This window comes from Saccoglossus kowalevskii, chromosome 4 (genome assembly GCF_978046115.1).
Source record: "Saccoglossus kowalevskii chromosome 4, keSacKowa6.1, whole genome shotgun sequence".
Lineage (NCBI taxonomy): Eukaryota > Metazoa > Hemichordata > Enteropneusta > Harrimaniidae > Saccoglossus > Saccoglossus kowalevskii.
Genome location: NC_140644.1, coordinates 13,340,470 through 13,359,225, shown reverse-complemented (window position 1 = coordinate 13,359,225; position 18,756 = coordinate 13,340,470). Strand labels below are relative to the sequence as shown.

Here is an 18,756-nt window from a genome sequence, read left to right as displayed (position 1 = left end):
GGATCTGAACAACCCGCATAGGAACTCTCGTTCCAGTCTCACAATTTACGAGAAAAACAGCAGCCAATCAAATTCGTTGTAACATGTGCAAGATTACGCGAGTGTAATTGTTTTTGTTATGGTCGCCATTTTGTTTTTCGTCAGCGTGAAGATTTCGGAGTTGTTATTGGTAAGTATATTGTGTATTTATAGATTCGTTTCTTGGTCCAAAAAAAACGACAGACAACTTTAGTCAACTGACAGTGTATGTATGACATATTGTGAAAATTAAAGCAATTTTGTTTGTATTCATTCGTAATGATGGATCTAATTCAATCACTTTTTGTTATTTTGCGTCGGAGGTTAGCTGCAGTTCTGTAGCTCGCTTGGTTTCGCTGTCTGGTATTTCCTTCTTCGTGGTGTTAACGCGAAATCAGAGAGCTACAGTTCTATCTTATGCGAGTTGCTCTATTTTACCGACCTGAAATCAGGTCGGGCCGTAACAGCAATTTTTTCATTATTTTTCCGCCTCAAGTTTCTACTGTCGATGGGTTCCGAAACTTTTTCATCAGTTATTTTCATTGAGGATTGGTCGATTTCACGAAGAAAACCGCGGAAAATAGTAAAACTACAGCGAAATCCCAGTGTTTGCCGCCATAATTGAATAATTTATCGTGACGTAACTTGAATATGAGCTGTAAATACAAGTGAACTAATTATTAATTTTGTTTCTTTTAGTTTCAGATTGTTTCCGTTTGTTAGCTACGATGTCGTATGTAGTTTCGGTTTTAAAATAGAGTTTTTGAATAAAGCTGGAAACCTTGCCAGTGGATACACCAGAAAAAAAGATTCTCCGGAATACAGATGAAATTATTGGATTGAAAAATGGTTGACTGTGCCCAGCAGAGCAGCTGAGCTCATATGATTGTTTCTAGCCTGTTAGAATCAATTTTTTGGTCAAAAAATAAAATGCAGTTGTATTGTCTACAAGGATCACCCCCTAGGTACATGGTTTTATAGTTCTAAATGTGTGTAGGAAACAAAATATAAAACTTTTTTCACAGCAATTAAGACACATTGGCAATTGTTAATAATTTATTAAAAAAATATAATTGATGTCTCTGCACATGTTTTCCCAGCATGGGGACAGATCCAATAAAGGAAATTTTGTACTACAAGTAATAGTTCATATGCAAGATAGAGCTTTTTACTACAATTTTTGTAGTCAATCACAAATAACATGTCTGACTCATACTGAGGGAAAAAATGGGTAAAAAAAGGTTTTACAAATTTAATTAGTTATTTATTATTAAAGTTTGTCAAAATCTACTTGGCATCGTATCAACATTGGATTAAAAATATCCCCAAAATAAGAATTTTCACATATTCAGAGATATTTGTTTGAATCTGTTGGATAACAAATACAGATCCTCATGTCACACTTGTAAATTATGACAATGTGATCAATTCTCGTTCACCACTGAATAACATTATGAAAATGCATATTTTTTAAATGTTTTTAATCCGTTGACAATAAAATACAAATACAATGCCAATCTGATTATACCAACTTCACACTGCTATTATCAATGGCACATTCAGTCCTGTGTACCAGTGCTTGATGAGCTATTCTCAATTATTGCATCAGACTCTATACTGTCACTGCTAAAACTATCACTATCTGTATCAGCACAGTAATGAATAAGATGTCTTTCAATATAACTACTCTCATCTTTGCCATGTCCACATGAACACTTAGATACACAAATATCAAATATGTGATATAATACTTTGTCTTTCAATTGATTTATTTCCAGACTTGAAGCAAAATCTTCATAAAGTATCACCCGTCTGCATACATTGAGTTTAAGTATGATACAAAATAACGGAATGAGATGGTTTGTCATCTCTCCCAAATTCCTGTACATACAACTCTATATCAAATGAAGGAACATAGTGAATAACATGATGAAAATTTGTCATATCAATTAATACCCATTCTAATAGCTGTTGTACACAAAATAATATGCAACTCTTTATGTGACACTTTCGTCATTTCTTTTAAGTGAGACTCTTATACCACAGAATCAGTTTCGCTGTGGTACATCCCAATGTAAGAAATTGAGGCAGGATATTCCCCTTCAAAGTAATCATATAATCTAGATGTATAATCAAGTGATGAACAGTAGACAAGTGTACGTGGAAACTGGTCAGTTTCCTCTATCAACTTATCAACCATCCAGTAAAAAGTTGAGGGGATATCACATACAATTTTCAAAATACCATATATAACATTAGCCTTATTGGGACAAACATTTATATTATTACAGTCTGAAATGGAGACTGTCCTTGATCTGTGACTGTAACAATTTGGATGCTGTTGCGGTCAATGCACATCAGGAAAATAGGATCATAGTTCTCCTAAATAGGTAAAATACTTTCTAAGTGCACATTCCTGCTCTTTGCGCCTGTCTTTGTTACTTTGAGCAATAGTCGGCTTTCCCCTGTAAAGAGCAAAAATGAAGATACTCAACATGTGTAACTTAATTTAATATAGATACCGGTAATTCATTTTTCCTCTGTCTTAGGGGCTTGAGGATTTGAAACTTGGAAGGAGTGTGAACAAATTTTTGTAAAGCATTATTTAACTAATTTGTACCATGGCTGTCACAAAGTGGGCAGTTTTGGCAAATCAAATAGTTATACGTGTAGTTTAAAGTAGAGAATAATCACCTGCGCATGGCAGATGGCCATAGCGTGTCATTGTTCACAAATAAGCATCTACTCATAAGCCTACACATTTTTAACGTGTTGTTTATCATCACTTGAGACTCAATTCCTGCATGTGCACAGGTGACAATCCTCCCGCTTTAATTTGTAGCAAATTTGATGACGCCTATGCTTTGATCTCATATTCGATGGTTATGGCTTTAAACAATAAATTCTAAAACGCTGTGGTACAATGTGTTGTTAATGAGTGATATACTTACCACTTTGGAACTGTATGAACTTCATCAACCTCTAATAAAATGATCTTGTTACCATGTTTTTCCTTTAATATTTCAATATTTTGTGTATTCTTTAAGTTAGCCTTTGGCGACCAAAATTTTATTTTGGCAGGTCAGCATCGAGATTTAATTTTGTTATTGTTGCTGCTGACAAACCACAATTACAATTTCTGATGAAAAATATCTAAAGAAAAAAAGGAGCACATTAACATTAATTTGTAATTAATCAAGTTTGTATCAATCAATTGAATTATTTTTTTTAGGGGGAAGTAAAGTAGAATTCTACTAAAATCATTTTATTAGGTACATACCTGGTCTTTTATCAGGGACACCAAAGGTGATACAATTATGATTGCTCCATCAGTTGGTGATTATAACATTGAAAACATTTCCCATATCCAGTTGGCAGAATTGCAAGTACATCATTTTTACCTAAAAGATACTTTATAGCCAATTTTTGTTTTTCTTTCAAAACCGAACTTCTCACAGACCTTAAAATTAAATAGTAAAAAAATAACATAGATCAGTCATGTATAAGTAGTACCACTCGAGCTGTGTATTACCAGGTTTTTAATAAGACAATAACACGAATCGAAAGATAACTCTGACTACTATAGAACAGATGAGCATTGGTCAGATGCATTTGTTTGGGGGCTTAACTTTTTAATCAAATAAACTGATGTGACTATAGCATGAGGGGATGTTTATTATTTTATCAAAAAATGTAAGATACCAGGTAGTGCAAGATGTACACATAGTCCCTCTATCCCTGGTCTGGAAATGAGGATAGAGGGATTGTGACAGGGAGTAGTATTAGTGAGATCCCAGTTTATTTCCTTTTTTTCTTTGTTAAAGATTGACAGTACTGGTAAACACTAGCCATTGTTAGATGCAGTAATACATAATACTAGTAATTTGCGACTTGTGTATATTGAATAAGAAAGAAGAAAAATCATCAAAAACTGAGCGGACCTAACCTGGATTTTACCCATCAAGTTTTGCAAAATTTTAATTTTTGTCTTGTAATTTAGGGTAGATTTTACCTAATTTATCCCTTTTAAATATCTATGAAAATACCCTTTTGGTTATAGGTATGCTAATGTTGTATTTATTCAAGTAAGCTCTTGTAAGGGTTGAACTGGCTGGAAAACAGGAAGTGCTCTGCCTGCCAAGCTTCAAATAATGACATAACATCAGTACTGTCTATCTTTAAATAATCTCCACAATTGCGACAAAACATATGCAAGTTATTGCAGCTTCCTGCTGAATATTAAATGACTTCAATCGTTAATTGCGTGAGTATATCAAATTTTCAAACGCAATGTCCACAAAAAAACTACGAAACGTTCACACAACACTGTCGACGCCATTTGACCTTCATATGCGAAAAATCAAAATAATGACAAATACTGATATAAATTTGCTCACTATGTATTCATAGACATAGATATCGTAGACCAAAGTAGAAGATACTAAAATGCTGTGACTCAGGCGAAAATTGGCCGACTTGAATGACATTACGAAATGACATTACGAAAACACATAAAACAGATAAATGCGAGTGCGTTCTGAAATATTCGGGTTAACGTGTGTCAACAAACTCGCAGCAAGTTCTGCCAAGGCACGCATCCTACGCGCGTACTACTAGTATCTTAAAGTTTCAAGTCTGAGAAGCTAAATAACCAGTCGGCCATCGAACGCAAAGTTACGCTGCAGGACAACAGCTACAAACAAGACAATATGCGAAGTATGCAAGGAAACAACGATTGTTTGTCAGTAATAATTACGAAATTCATCGAAACACGCTTAAACCTACCTCGAACTTCACCTCTGCAGCAGTACATGTGTGGTCAGCCATTTTTTCATCTGGAGTTCTACGCTTGCGCAAAACATGAGTTTAACCGCTTTGTAAGACGCTCTGTGATTGGCTGAGTAAATTGCCTGGTTCTGGAACGAGAGTTCCTATGCGGGTTGTTCAGATCCAGGTGGCTTTCACGAACAAAACCATTCTTGCAGCAAAATAATTGTAACGTTAAAAAATAATTAAAATAAATAATAATAATTATATTAAATAATTAAAATAAATAATAATTATAGTAATTATATAAAAAAAAAAAAAATTAAGCCAACCAGGATCTTATTTTAATCAGATTGTCGCCACAATGACTTGTCCTGAAATATCTCACATGGTAGTAAACGTGGCCCTTTAGTATAATTTTCAAACATAGTTAAACTCTGGTGACCTTGCCCTTTGTTATATTATATTATATTATTTCTATATCATAGTTTGTTTCAATATCAATATGCATTGTCATAATTAATTTTGAATACAAACAAGTTTTGGGGTTGAAACAAAAGTGGGAAAGCAGTTTACCGAATGTCTGTGATAGATGTAAATTTCATACAAAAACATTGGTGCCTAATTTGTTTAATTATTTTAAGGGACATAATTTCCAGCTTTATTCAAAGTAATTCAGATTCGTTATTGTGAAAACAAATGTCGCATCTCAGAAAAAAAGTGCTGCATTTAGACCTGAATAGATTCATAAAACATGCAAGATACCAGAAAATCATAGCAGGCTTTTGCCCAAGTATTTTGTACAGGTGTCTGTCAAAAATTAATGATTCACTGAGACAATTATGAACTGCCTTATGATATTCATTGTGTGACTACTGTATTATTTAAAAAGTAAAAAAAAAAAAATGAATAGCTATCATGTTGCAAGCTCTGTTTTGTAATGCAAATCAACTTAAATAGTTAGTTGGTGTCCAGTGGAGAGAGAAAGTGCATTTTTAATTACTATTATAAAAGCTCTATCATTCTGTTCTAATAGCTGAAAAAAATTCCTGTGAATTTTCATTTGTCGAATGAACTGTTTGTCAAATACAGAATACCTATTTTTGAGTACAATTTTTTTATCAAAATGTGGATGCAACGTTTTGCTTTTTATGTATTTTTTATGTATTGTTTTTGATTTAATAACCTTGGAATAAACAGATTTTCTATTAGCTTCAGATCTTGATCAAAGTTTGGCACCCAATTCATAGGAGTGCTCATATCGATTTTCTGACATCTTGTTTTCTGTAAAGATTTTATTGGTAGGTTTGCAAATGTGTATCAGACTGTGCAAAAACTCTCTCCATGAGTTGGTTTTGAAACCCAGTCTAGTATTCCCATGGGATTTGGGAGATACATTACCAAGGATATTATTACAAGATAATTGATTTACTTCATTGAACACATACAACAATGCATATTTCCACTGAGATCAATGACCTTTGAATGTGTATCACCAGTGATCAGTCAAGTAGAAACAGTCAAAATATTTTATCAGATTTTCTCCTGATTTTTGTATGATATTTTCATACAGGACATCTGTCGTTCCTACTCAGGGAAGACTTTATACTGATGAATAAGGTGATCAAGTTTGATAAAGTTTGGAATAGAATTAGTAAAGTTATTGTGCACACAATAACAATTATTAACGACGACAACGCTGGACAGAAATTTTTCCCTTAATATACTTTTCCCTTCCATCTTTGATGTTACGGGCAAGGTAAAAACATATGACGGTTTTATCATTTTCTCAAAAGTAATTTATAATGTAAAACCAAATACTTTTTTTCGACAGTTAAAGGGCCATCATTCAAAGGCATATAAATCATGTGTAAATAAACAACACATTCGACTTAAATGTAAATATGTTGCTATACGTTGCTTTGAGACCCACAACAGTTGCATGTTTCCATGATAACCATCACCCTTTAATCACTTACCAGCAAATATGATTGCACTTAACCATCCTTCCTGTATGCCTGTCAAGTTCATATCTTTTCTGGCATGTGGCATTAGGAATGATATGCAAAGAACTTCCACGGCATCGCTAACATTGGCCAATCCACATAAAATTAATAACACGTAGTGACACAACCCAAAACCTAAAGAATATTTGACAGTTAGTGTGTGGATGAAGTCATTTCAGTTTGACAACTCTACTTATTTAGTCAGCTGTATTTGGCAAAATATTGTATGGTATAATGCCAATCAAAAGAAACAACGTCATTTTCTTTACATTTTTACATTGTATGCATGATATATATACAGATAATGTATTGCTATGCGCATTGACTTTGTTATTTTGGAAATGCTTGTGATGTCATACAATAATGATGTCATAATATAGTGATGTCATGTAACAATAATATCAATGTCATACAACAGTGATGTCATATCAACAGAAAATGTTATGACAATAAAAATACGTGTACCTGTAGCATCAATTGCCTCTTCAAACGTACAAGTTTGTTGACTTTCAATATTTCTTGTTCCTAAATGAAAACATACAACATTAGTGGCATTCACGTTACATTTGCCGAGAGTCGGGACCTAGTCGGCTTGTGCTGAAACATGTGGTGTCTGAACAGTCGGATTGAGTCAACACGTGCCAGCACAATCTCAGTCCTGATTGAGATTCAGAATGGAAACTCAGCATGTGCCGAGATTTGCTGCCTGAACTTTTAGCATGAACCAAAATCACCCATTTGGGGGAGCATATACTTTCAAAATCCATAAATCAAAACAATCACGAGAAATTACTAATGAAAGTTTCATTGAAAAACTTTTCAATAATAAGACCAATTTTGAACAACTTCACATCAGATTTTGCAAACAAATTTTGGGTGTTAATAAAAAAGCAAGCAACCTGGCTACTAGAGCTGAACTTGGTAGCTACCCAATTGTTATTGACATATGTACCCAAATTTTCGATTATTATGAAAGGATAAAATCAATTAGAAAAAATCACCTACTGCACTGTGCATTCACTGTAGACAACAATATGAGTGGTAATACATGGTCGTCATTCATTACCAAATTAATAAATATAACACAAATTAGTGATGATTCAACTGACTCAAAAGAATTCAAAACTATTATAAAACAGAATCACCAAAACAAAGTCTGAAAATAATAAATTACGGACATACAATAAATATAAACATGCGTATGAATTTGAACCATTCTTGGAGCAGCTAAAAAATTTAAAACACAGAGTCAGCTTTACTAAGTTTAGAATATCTGCCCATTCATTACCAATTGAAAGGCTGCATTATAAAGGAATGTGCCTACGGGGCGGGCGCAAGAGATGGTTAGCAGACCCCCCACCCCCCACCCAATGCAACATTATGTGAGGATCACGAGAAAGCTGAACGTGTAAAGATTTTGAAAGTAACATCAACAGCCACAGCAATGAAACAAACAATTTGTGTCCTCACCTCTGGATGGCATTTAGGGCAGGACTCCAGAAGACGTAACTACACTTTATGTAATTTTTTTTTAAATTATTCTAATTTATTAATGACGTAGCAGTTTCTGTGCTCATGAATATTCATTAATTAGTGGGTCAATACGTTCTAAAAGAGGCGATATGTTATTTTTGGGGGTAGAGTTAGAAAGAGGGAATTAGCAATCCTTAGCGGGTCAATTACAAAAGAAGGGACCCATTTAGAGAGCAGCAATGATCCTCGTGTCTTGTTGTTGCATGTGACTTGCAGCTGTCGACTGTGTTCATACTTCGACGCCAGCTTCGTTGTCTATGACTGGCTTCCATGTGAGGTAGTATTCTTGTGTTCTGTTTTTTCTGACTTGTGTTCTCTTAATATACAGCTTGAAACAATTCATGTTGATACTATTTCCCAATATTTTACAACGATAGATGTAGTATCGACCCATCAGGAGAAACGCATTAAATAATATATTGCCATGGTTTTCAACATCACCAAGGATACATTTCATTGCATTTAATGATACTTTGGTATGTGTTATAGTGCGATACCACTGTAATGCGCATGACCGGAAGTTTGAAATAAAAACGCAATCCCAGAAGAGATGAAAATAGTCCTCTATTACTTCCTAACAAAACGTACATACAGGATCATCAATCATATTCCATGAGTGATGAAGACGATTTGATGGCAAAAATTTCATAATAAGCTTGTATTGAAAATATCTTAATTTGGTATCCATTGTTATCCTGTAAGGAAGTGAAAACACTATTTTCCACGAAATTCTGCAGTCAAGAATGTCATGCCAATAGTGTTTAATATGCAAAGAGATAACATTTGAACTATGCAGATTCAATAAATACGTGTAAATATCTCTGTTAATTTTATCACCTGTTAATGTTTTTTTGCGCATATTTGGCATACATGCCCAAATCTTTTCATTATTCGGCTTTGTTTTTTTCCAAGTAGATGGAATGGCTGATACTAACTGATTATATTCGTGATGTGTACATAACTTACCAAACTTTACAATAAATTCATCATATTTCATAAATGTACAAGTCTCACCAAATAAATCATTGATAAAGATAATACCAGCATCTATAAATTGTTTAAATACAATAGGGTCCCTGTTGATGCGCACATTGGAATTGTTCCAAATTATTTCCTGCAAAATGTTATCTATTTTTATCAATTGAGGTATAGTTATATTGCAGTCATGGATAAATAATTTCTTTCAAAAAAGCGGAGGGTAATGGGTCGAGAGTACTATTGTCTTTTTTTTCTAAATTTGCGAAAAAGAGTCAAATACCGCCAAATTGACCTAGTATAGCTTTGTAATATACACTACAGAAAGATTTTGTATTACAATAAAGTCTCGGCATCCAAGCTGCTTTTAATACAGCATTGAATTCTCTTAAATTGGTTAGGTTGAGGCCACCTTTATCATATGGTTTGTAGACATTGTCTTTTTTAACCTAATTACGTTTACCTCTCCATAAAAACTGGAAAATTATATTATCATATTTTTGAAAAAAAGCCGCGTCCAGAGAGGGAAGAGACATAAACAAGTAAATTGTGAAATTGCCAAAGATTTTATAATCGTTATTTTACCATATACTGTCAGACCCATGCCCATCCATGGCTGCAAAAACTTTCTCACTTTTTCAATGTGATAATTAAAATTCAATGTAGTTATTTGTGAATAATCAACAGGAAGATGTATTCCAAGCACATCAACAGAACCATCAGCCCAGGTTACAGGATGAGATGTTTCAATAGTAAAGTTTGTATTTTTTATAGACACAACCCTCAAGACTTTGCATTTATCATAATTTGGTTTCAACCCAGAAATAATTGCAAAATTAGACAAAATACTTAGCAAAATTCGTGTCATTCGCATATTGAGAGATCTTATTCTCTATGGGACCTGTATATAAACCTTTAATTTTGTCACAGCGTCTCACTCGATTGGCCAACACAAATGATAAACAGATAAGGTGACATGGGGCAACCCTGTCTAACACCACGGGAGAGAACAAACTGCATTGAAATATTACCATTATTGATTATACAGCTACTAATATCCCGGTACACGAGTTTCACCCAGGTTATAAATGATTGACCAAAATTAAAATATTCTAAACTTTTTATAATTAAATCCCATCTCAACTTATCAAATGCTTTTTCAAAATCAGCTATAAAGACCAATCCCAATCATTTTTTTCATACGTATCAATAATTTCCAGCAACCTTCGAATACTGTCTGCAATAAATTGACCATGAATGAACCCAGTTTGGTCTTCATTAATTATATCTGGGATCACATGTTTCACACGACGAGAAAGACATTTTGCAAGGATACGGACATCATAGCACAAAAGAGTTAGTGGTCTCCAATTTTTTAAAAACACTGGGTTTTTGTTTTTGCCCTGGGCATCCTTTTTGATAAGCAAAGTTAGTAGCCCGTTTTTTTTGTGACGATGACATTTGACTGCATTCATATGAATATTCAAAACAGTGAAGCATGTTGGGGGCTAACTGTGTAAAAAAAACACTTATAAACCAGGTGATTTCCCAGGTGGAAAAGAGTTGATTGCATTACGTAACTCGGACACTGTGATCATACCCTCGCACAATGAATTTTTCAATTCACTAACAGAATTGTAATTTACCATAATCTTTTACTGATTAGTTCAACTTATCCATCCAAAGAATATAATTTGCTATAAAAATCCAATTCCACGTTTAGAATATCTTCCGGATCACTAATTATCGTACCATTTGTTAGTGATAATTTCTTTAGATTCTTTCGAGAACAATTCCTTTGAATTAAATTTAAAAAATACTTAGTTGGCCGTTCACCACCTAACATCCAGCGTGCTTTCGCATGGATAATGAGACCATCTGTTTTCATTGAGTAATATGATTGTAGTTCATCCTGTTTTATTGCAAGTTCTTGCAAACTGTCGACGTTAGGGATATCTACCGAGTCAATTAAATTTTGGAATTTCTTGATTTCGTCAAGGACTTGTGTTCTTGATATACTGAAGCTGCTGTTTATGATTTAACTTCTTCCATGTCTTCTGTAGGAGTGTCCAGTCTGTGATTCAAACTTGCACGCTTTGAGTTCCCAGCGCACTGTATCAAAAGGATTTTCACACAAGTGATAGGATTTAAGTCCTATTTATAGAGGCTCTGTTCTCACTAGCATTCAAAAATCGTACTAACCATACTGGATTCGAACAAGCAATCTCTCACATTGCTGACATTGTACAAATCCACTGAGCCATGTGGGTAGTCATACAAATGAATGATTTGTTGTCATATTTAGCTTTATTGCAAATTACTGTTTGCAAGAAAAGACGGCTGGCATGGGAATTGAACCCTGGTCTTCTTTATCACTATGTAGACAACTGACCCACAAGACCCGATGGATTGTCTGGTTGTGTTTGCATTTGATGAGACTATATAGTGTGTATATAACATATTTCTATTATTGAGTTACAATTGACAAAAAAATTGCCAATTTTGTGTTTTTACTGATTTAACTGATTAATTAAACAAGTCACGTTTAAGTAATTTCCACTATTAACAAGTGGTTAAATTGCGACAATAAATGTGTGGACATATATATTTGAAACTTATTTTGGTGTAGACAACTCTCTTTTACACCATTACCAGTTGTTAAATTGAGAGAATAAATGTATGGACAAATATTTGAGACTTATTTTGGTGTTCAAAAGTCGCGTTTAATAATTTTACACCATTACAAGTCATAAATTGAGAGAATAAATGTGCGGACAAATATTTAATACCTATTTTGGTGTAAACAAATCATGTTTAATTAACTTCCACCATTACAAGTTGTTAAATTGTGAAAATAAATGTGTGGACAAATATTTAATACCTATTTTGGTGTAAACAAGTCATGTTTAATTAACTTCCACCATTACAAGTTGTTAAATTGTGAAAATAAATGTGTGGACAAATATTTGAGACTTATTATGGTGTAGACAACTCTCGTTTGATTAATTCCCACAATTGCAAGTTGTTAAATTGAGAGAACAAATGTGTCGACAAATATTTGATACTTATTTAGGTGTAAGAACTCGTGTTTGATCAACTTCCACTGTTGCATGTTGTTAAAATAATGAAATAATTATACTGGTATCATTGGATATTTGATTTAATTGTGAAACTTTCTAACAAAATGTTAACTGCTGACTTCGAACCCCCGATCAACAATTTCACAGACACAGTATAAATTCCACAACACCACAAGAGATTTTCGTCTGTTGTCTGAATTGTTTTCGTAATATAGGGAACGCCATCGATACTTTAACAAAACTTACCTTGGTCTTCTGTTTATCTCTTGTGACGATCTGGAAACTGTTGAACAAATTGCGCATCGTCCAGTTTAAGACGTAAGTTATTTTATTATTTATTCATTCAGTTTTGCATGGTGGAGTTTCGTGAGATTTATTATTTTTTCGCAACGTTCTTTGTTTACTTGTTACGGTTTGAGGGATTTCAGTTTATTTGATTTACGTTTTTACGGTAGCTCTCTGTTTTATCTCGATGGCACGCTTGTGTGCCACGCCACGACGTTGGACGTTGAGTGGTGTTCATTTTGCTAACTACTTCAATGTTCCGATGAGTTGAACGGGAAAGCCAAAACGATTGCTGGTTTCCGATTGCTTTGGTTTTGGTGAGTGTGTATCTAGTGGAATTCGAACTCATGGCGTTTGTATTGTGCGTCTTTTTATTTCCTCACCTGTCATGCCATGACCCAGTTTCAACCACACGACCATTTTGCAACAAAGTGCGTTACCCTTGGTGTGACCCAACTGACTACTAGTATATAATCGTTCTGTTCAGCAATTAAGCTAGGATTTATTATTGTTATTATCATTATATTGTCACGTGATTTGTTTTACCTTATGTGTAATATCTTTATTATAATTTGTATATACCAATTCGTATATGCTGAGGAAACGACCCCGATTGAAGGTCATGTATTTTGTGATGTCACCAATTTGTGTAGAATACTTTATTTTCGCTTGGAATTTATTTTTGCTATTTTCGCTGAGTGGATGATTCCGTGAAAATAAAATCCAGCGAATATACTTTTTTTCCTATATTTCACATTAAATTCATCAAAAATCAGTGAAAATAAAGTCCATACAAAATGCCCAAAAAGCCTTTTCAGCGAAAATAAAGTATTCCACAGTATATAGAAATAACTTGCACTGACACCACTTACAATTTTCCCTGATAAAAAACACATCATGCTCATGTATGTAAATGTGAGTCTATTGTCAAACAATAGAAATATATACAACAGAAGCAATTATTAGTTTATGTGGAGATGAGCTTCTAATAGAGTAAATACGGTGAGTAGTGTCCACTGTTTAGTAATATATAAATCTGGGATATAAATACACGTATAATTCAAATTCAGCGTGCACTCCAATTACGTTATACTGCCCCCACTCGTTGACAAGAACCTGCAAGCCAGTGGACTAAACTCACCAAAATGCTTTCTATTTACATAGTCTAGTTCGAAATCCGAAGAATCTGACTCCTCTAGAAGATGTCTTCTGTCTTCAGAACGTTTGTTTTCCATTTAAATTGTCTCGCCACCAACCGGCTCACAGCTGAGAGCGCCCGAATACTTTGATATTATAGCCTTCAACTGCCCAGGGAGGTTCCTGAACACAAAAATTACAAAACGCCGTCTTGTAGTTTAAGCATGGGCGTACTAGTACAGGGCTCATACCACTAATTGAATTTCCATAGACGACAATGTTAACATATGACGAGATTGCTATATGAAAATGACGAAGAAAGTTGAAAATATGGCTCAAAAATGGGAAATCAACATGCCAGTAATCAATCATGTGAAAAAAACTAACATGTTGGCCAGCTCAAACTCTTGCAAATCTCAGGTAAACAAGACACACCTACTGTATTTGGATTGCACCAAGAGAAATCACTGGAAAAACGCCAAGATCAGAACATCCAAATACACCCAGAATAAACCCACAGGTACACAGCCGCTAAGTAGTAAACAAAAGACCACTTGTTGGTCTCACCTCTGACCCAGGTGATTACGCCCTCAAACAGGGAGCACCTGAGAAAAAAAAATATTTAAAAAAAATCATTGGTTCTTGCTAGGCATTTAAATTGCGGGCTACGAGCAGCCATTGGTTGATTAGTGGCATGAGACCTAGTACGTCCATGAGTTGAGCAAAGTGTGAAGGTCAAATTAAAATCAGGTCAACGACAGCCTAACATGTCTTTCGTTGGCGCAAGAGGGCGCGGTCTAATAAATACTCTCGGAAAGTTTCTTGGATAATAAAACATGACCTAAAGTGGGATCGGCGAATGTACCGGCGACTGACTGACTATGCCGATCTCACTTTAGGTCATTTTTTATTATCCAAGAAACGTTCCGAGCACCTGTGGTTGTAGCCTAGCATCCAACTCCGGGATCCAACCCCTTTACCAAAGCACAGAGAAATACTAGTATATGAACATGGATCCAATAAATTGGAGTGTAGTTATATTATCAATTTTGGGTGATGTCAAATTCCCTGGGGGCGTCGCGACATTCAAAATCTCCATTGTTGAGTCTCAGTCAAGTTTATTAGTTGCCTGAGGTTGGGGCCAGGCGTTATGGTTAAATTCCCCTGCTTGTGAAAGACTAGTCAAATCAAAACATTTTCTCACGAACTGAGTAACTATATCATTTCTATAATTAAATAATACGTGAACCTCATCACCAACTTCTCCACATGTCGCAAGTTTTAATTGACTGGTTGTGACTACTGAGAACTCTATTTTGTTAAACTAATTCGATGTCTATATGGTTAGAAATATAATCCAAATAATCTTCACACTTGCTTTGTTAAATGACATAAGTTTTGAATTTGTTGTTTTCCTTTTTATTAAGATCAGACAATTTTGAAACCCGGGAAACGAACACTGTTGTGCATGCTGCAAAAATAACATCGACAAGCAAAAAGTATCAAACAAGACTATTAAAAATATATATGTTATAGACAAAGACAAATAAATAAATAAACAAACAAATAAACAAACAAACAAACAAACAAACAAACAAACAAACAAATAAATAAATAAATAAATAAATAAATAAAATAAAATAAACAAACAAACAAACAAACAAATAAATAAATAAATAACCATAATTTGTATTGGACATGATCCCATGAAGTCTCCACATTAGTTTGTTTACTTTCATGTTAGATTCAACCTAAGACTGTCGTTTGTATTATTATTCTTGCTTATTGTGCTTGCTGTCCATATATACAACATTTAACAGAGGATGACTTCCCCCTTTCCATTCTTTCTTGGAATGATGGACGTGAAGAATAGCACGGTTCACCCGGGATGCAACGCGGCAGCGCGTATCATTGGCTGGTCCCCGCCTCTACGCCCAGCCGGATCACGTGATCTGACGCACAGTTCAGCGAACGCGTATCACCGGCGCGAGGCACTAGAGGGCGCAAATGGAACATATAGTACAATCGCTCGGACGTTACTACGCAACAAAACGACACAACTAAGTTCATAAGTTTTCCTGTTGTAGTTGTCTACACATCTTACGTATTATTACGGCTTTGGAAAGACTTGAGTTCAACGAATTACAGATTTTAAATCCAGAAAGTGACCCAGGCCAAAAGCAGTACTCTTCAGTATGCATATTACATGCAGTTCCACGGATGGCGACGAGGGATGGAAAAACGATGGTCATCGCAGATCAAACGGATATCGTGATTCATTACTGGACATATGGTATCCTCAGGACAGTGAGATTGAAAACAATCAGGTATGAACCATATTTTTGCATTCCTTAAAATTATTCATTACGTTCGATGTTAACTGTCTGGGACACACGTTATGTCCGCGCATTTCTGATGGGCGTATTGCGTGTTGTTTGACGACATGGCTTTCATTACAAATACAAATGTATACTCGATGCGCTTGCATGGTTACTTTACTGAGCAAGGTATTTAATGCTGAATTTAATATATGTAATCAGGAGCAGTTGAAGTAAAATCATATTTTCAAATCATATACATTTACAATAATTGTATTTTTTTTAAAAACACTCAGGGTGGCCAGGATGAAAACGACTTGGAAATGTCTTCCTTGCACTGGATGCAGGTTCATCTGTCTTACGCCGACTTAGACAAGAACCACCTTAAACGCCGACGGGAGCGAGAAATTGCTGGAGAAGAGCGAACACTGAAGCCACCTTTCAAAATGTACACCAATAATAATGGTCAGAAAATGTTTAACGCTCCACGTCAGAAGCCTAAGGTATGTTTCAAACTAATATTAAATAGAATATTTTTCCATAATCTGCATAATCTGCATAATCATGCTAAATTATGCGTATGACGTTCGCCTTCCGTTTGCTATGTATCATGATGAAATAGGAGAAAGCTGATAGAACCGATAAAAAAAATATATAGAAAATTATAGTAGGTAGTTGTAGACCCTGGTAATAGTATAACCACAAACTTTTCGGGCAAAGTATTCTTTCTCAATAGTAGATCTGGACAGTTTAATGTATCCTAGAAAAAGCAAGTTGCATCTATATTTGTACATGATATAGTTTCCTGACAGTACAATTCAGTACACATACTGTACGTTTATCTCTGAACACTAAAACTATAATATTTCTGTATTTCAAAGGATCCCATGTCATGTGAAGCGGGTTTTCCCGATTTTGTAGCGATATATGCTCGTCTACCCGCTGAAGAACAAGTCAACTTTGACACAGGCAACGTGGTTTTCCGTTGGCATAACGGCCAATATGGCAATGAATATATGCCTACTATAAAAAAACTGAAGCAGTTTTGTCAAGAACACCTTTCCGCTCACCAGTATTATGCAGGGTATGTAATTGTTTGTTTCATTGTTGCGGTTGTTGGTGTTGTTGTTCCAAATCGTGGCTTTACTCGTTCAGCTTCGTCGTGATCCTCACGCAACGCGTACTTATACATCAAGGCTGAAACGCCAGCATTAACGGTTATAATGTTGTTTCACCAGATCGAGAGCAGACACTCCTGTTTCTGAGGTGGCCGACGTGAAAGAGACTGGTCAGATGGAGTGTTTTTCAAGTAGTCAATCCCAACTTCCGGCAAAACAAATAACTGCCACACCTGACAATAATGGTTGCCATGGCTGGCCATCATCTGACGCAGCAAACAGCTTCCAGGAAACACAAAGTACACAAAATCAGGTAAAACGCCACCCGGGTGTAAGCAATCGTTAGTTTCATTCGCAGAGGGCGCTACATAGCGTTATTGTTACCCCCGCCTGCACAACTTCACGCTAACATCTTGAAAACATTTTTCTTCACAGTTCAATTCATCCCTGTTCCTAGCAGCATTAATGAAAACTTGCAAAGATCAATACCCGGGTATTCCCCTCACATCGTTAATAAATGGCAATCTTGATTCCCAAGACGATTCTTGGAACATGGACCGCAATTTACAACATGAATACAACCAATCATCAAACAGCCTGACTTCACTATACGACCAGATGTTGTCTACCACTCACCCATACCCGCGTTACAGTGATATGACGTCACAACAGGTACGTACAAACTATTATTTTTAAGGCCATCTGTGGGTTATCTTGAGATTGGGAAAGTGTTACGGTCGAAAAAAAATCGTTAGGCCAGATGGTTTGAACTATGACAATCATTGATCCAATGGTCTGTAAACGTCATGTAGGTGACTGCTGCCCAACACAGATGTACATTCACCGATAGAGGGCGCCACCCACGTAATATTACATTACTATTTATATTTCACGTTACGCAGAATGCATTCAACGATTTTGCCAAATACCAGTATATCAGTAGTACAACTATTGTTGCTATGGTGACAGAAGTATCTAAACACGTTTTTCCTCTTCACAGACATTTCATGCAGACCCTGCTTATATGCCAGCCACCTTCACACAGGATCCATACCAATCTCAATACAGCCCTCAAGTAAACGGGGATCCATATCACCACCAGATGTTGAACTCTAACCTGTACCCAATTTACAGTAGTATGACGTCACAACAGGTATGAACGCATCAACAAATATTTACGAAATATTCAAGTCGTTACGTACAATTCAATTCCTAAGAAGTCTTGAAACAACCAAGTGCTGGGGATTTCTTTAGTTATCCAGGAACTGTTTAGTGTTATACACTAAGTTTGGCTTGCATTTGTATTTGGCAAAAATGATTTGAAATGAGTACTCTCGACGAAACAAAGGCATTCGCTTCATTCATTCATTCGAGTGGTTACTATTGGCCAATTGAATATCATTGGAACGTTTTTAATTGACCTCGTTGCGCACTGTGCTCGTTGATTGGCTTGTTTGCTTTAACTGCCATTGAAATTTATAAATATGAAGACGAAGGAAATGCCTTTACTGCGCATAGA

At 35.3% G+C, this 18,756-nt stretch overlaps 2 long non-coding RNA genes across 3 annotated transcripts; both read right to left on the bottom strand.

Annotated features, from left to right (window-relative positions):
* Nucleotides 1–2,969: 2,969 nt before the first annotated feature.
* Nucleotides 2,970–4,936, bottom strand: LOC146746633 (uncharacterized). Its single transcript, XR_014929160.1, has 3 exons — nucleotides 4,804–4,936; nucleotides 3,299–3,478; nucleotides 2,970–3,171 (listed from the first exon to the last, which is right to left on the bottom strand). It is a non-coding gene; the product is annotated as an uncharacterized LOC146746633 (long non-coding RNA).
* A 1,832-nt stretch (nucleotides 4,937–6,768) lies between these two features.
* On the bottom strand, nucleotides 6,769–14,390 carry LOC144351979 (uncharacterized). 2 transcript variants are annotated; one of them, XR_014929091.1, is made up of 3 exons: nucleotides 14,237–14,390; nucleotides 7,257–7,316; nucleotides 6,769–6,926 (listed from the first exon to the last, which is right to left on the bottom strand). It is a non-coding gene; the product is annotated as an uncharacterized LOC144351979 (long non-coding RNA). The 2 variants fall into 2 exon arrangements; XR_013420511.2 differs by lacking the exons at nucleotides 6,769–6,926; nucleotides 7,257–7,316 and adding an exon at nucleotides 13,566–13,984.
* Between the last annotated feature and the right edge of the window lie 4,366 nt (nucleotides 14,391–18,756).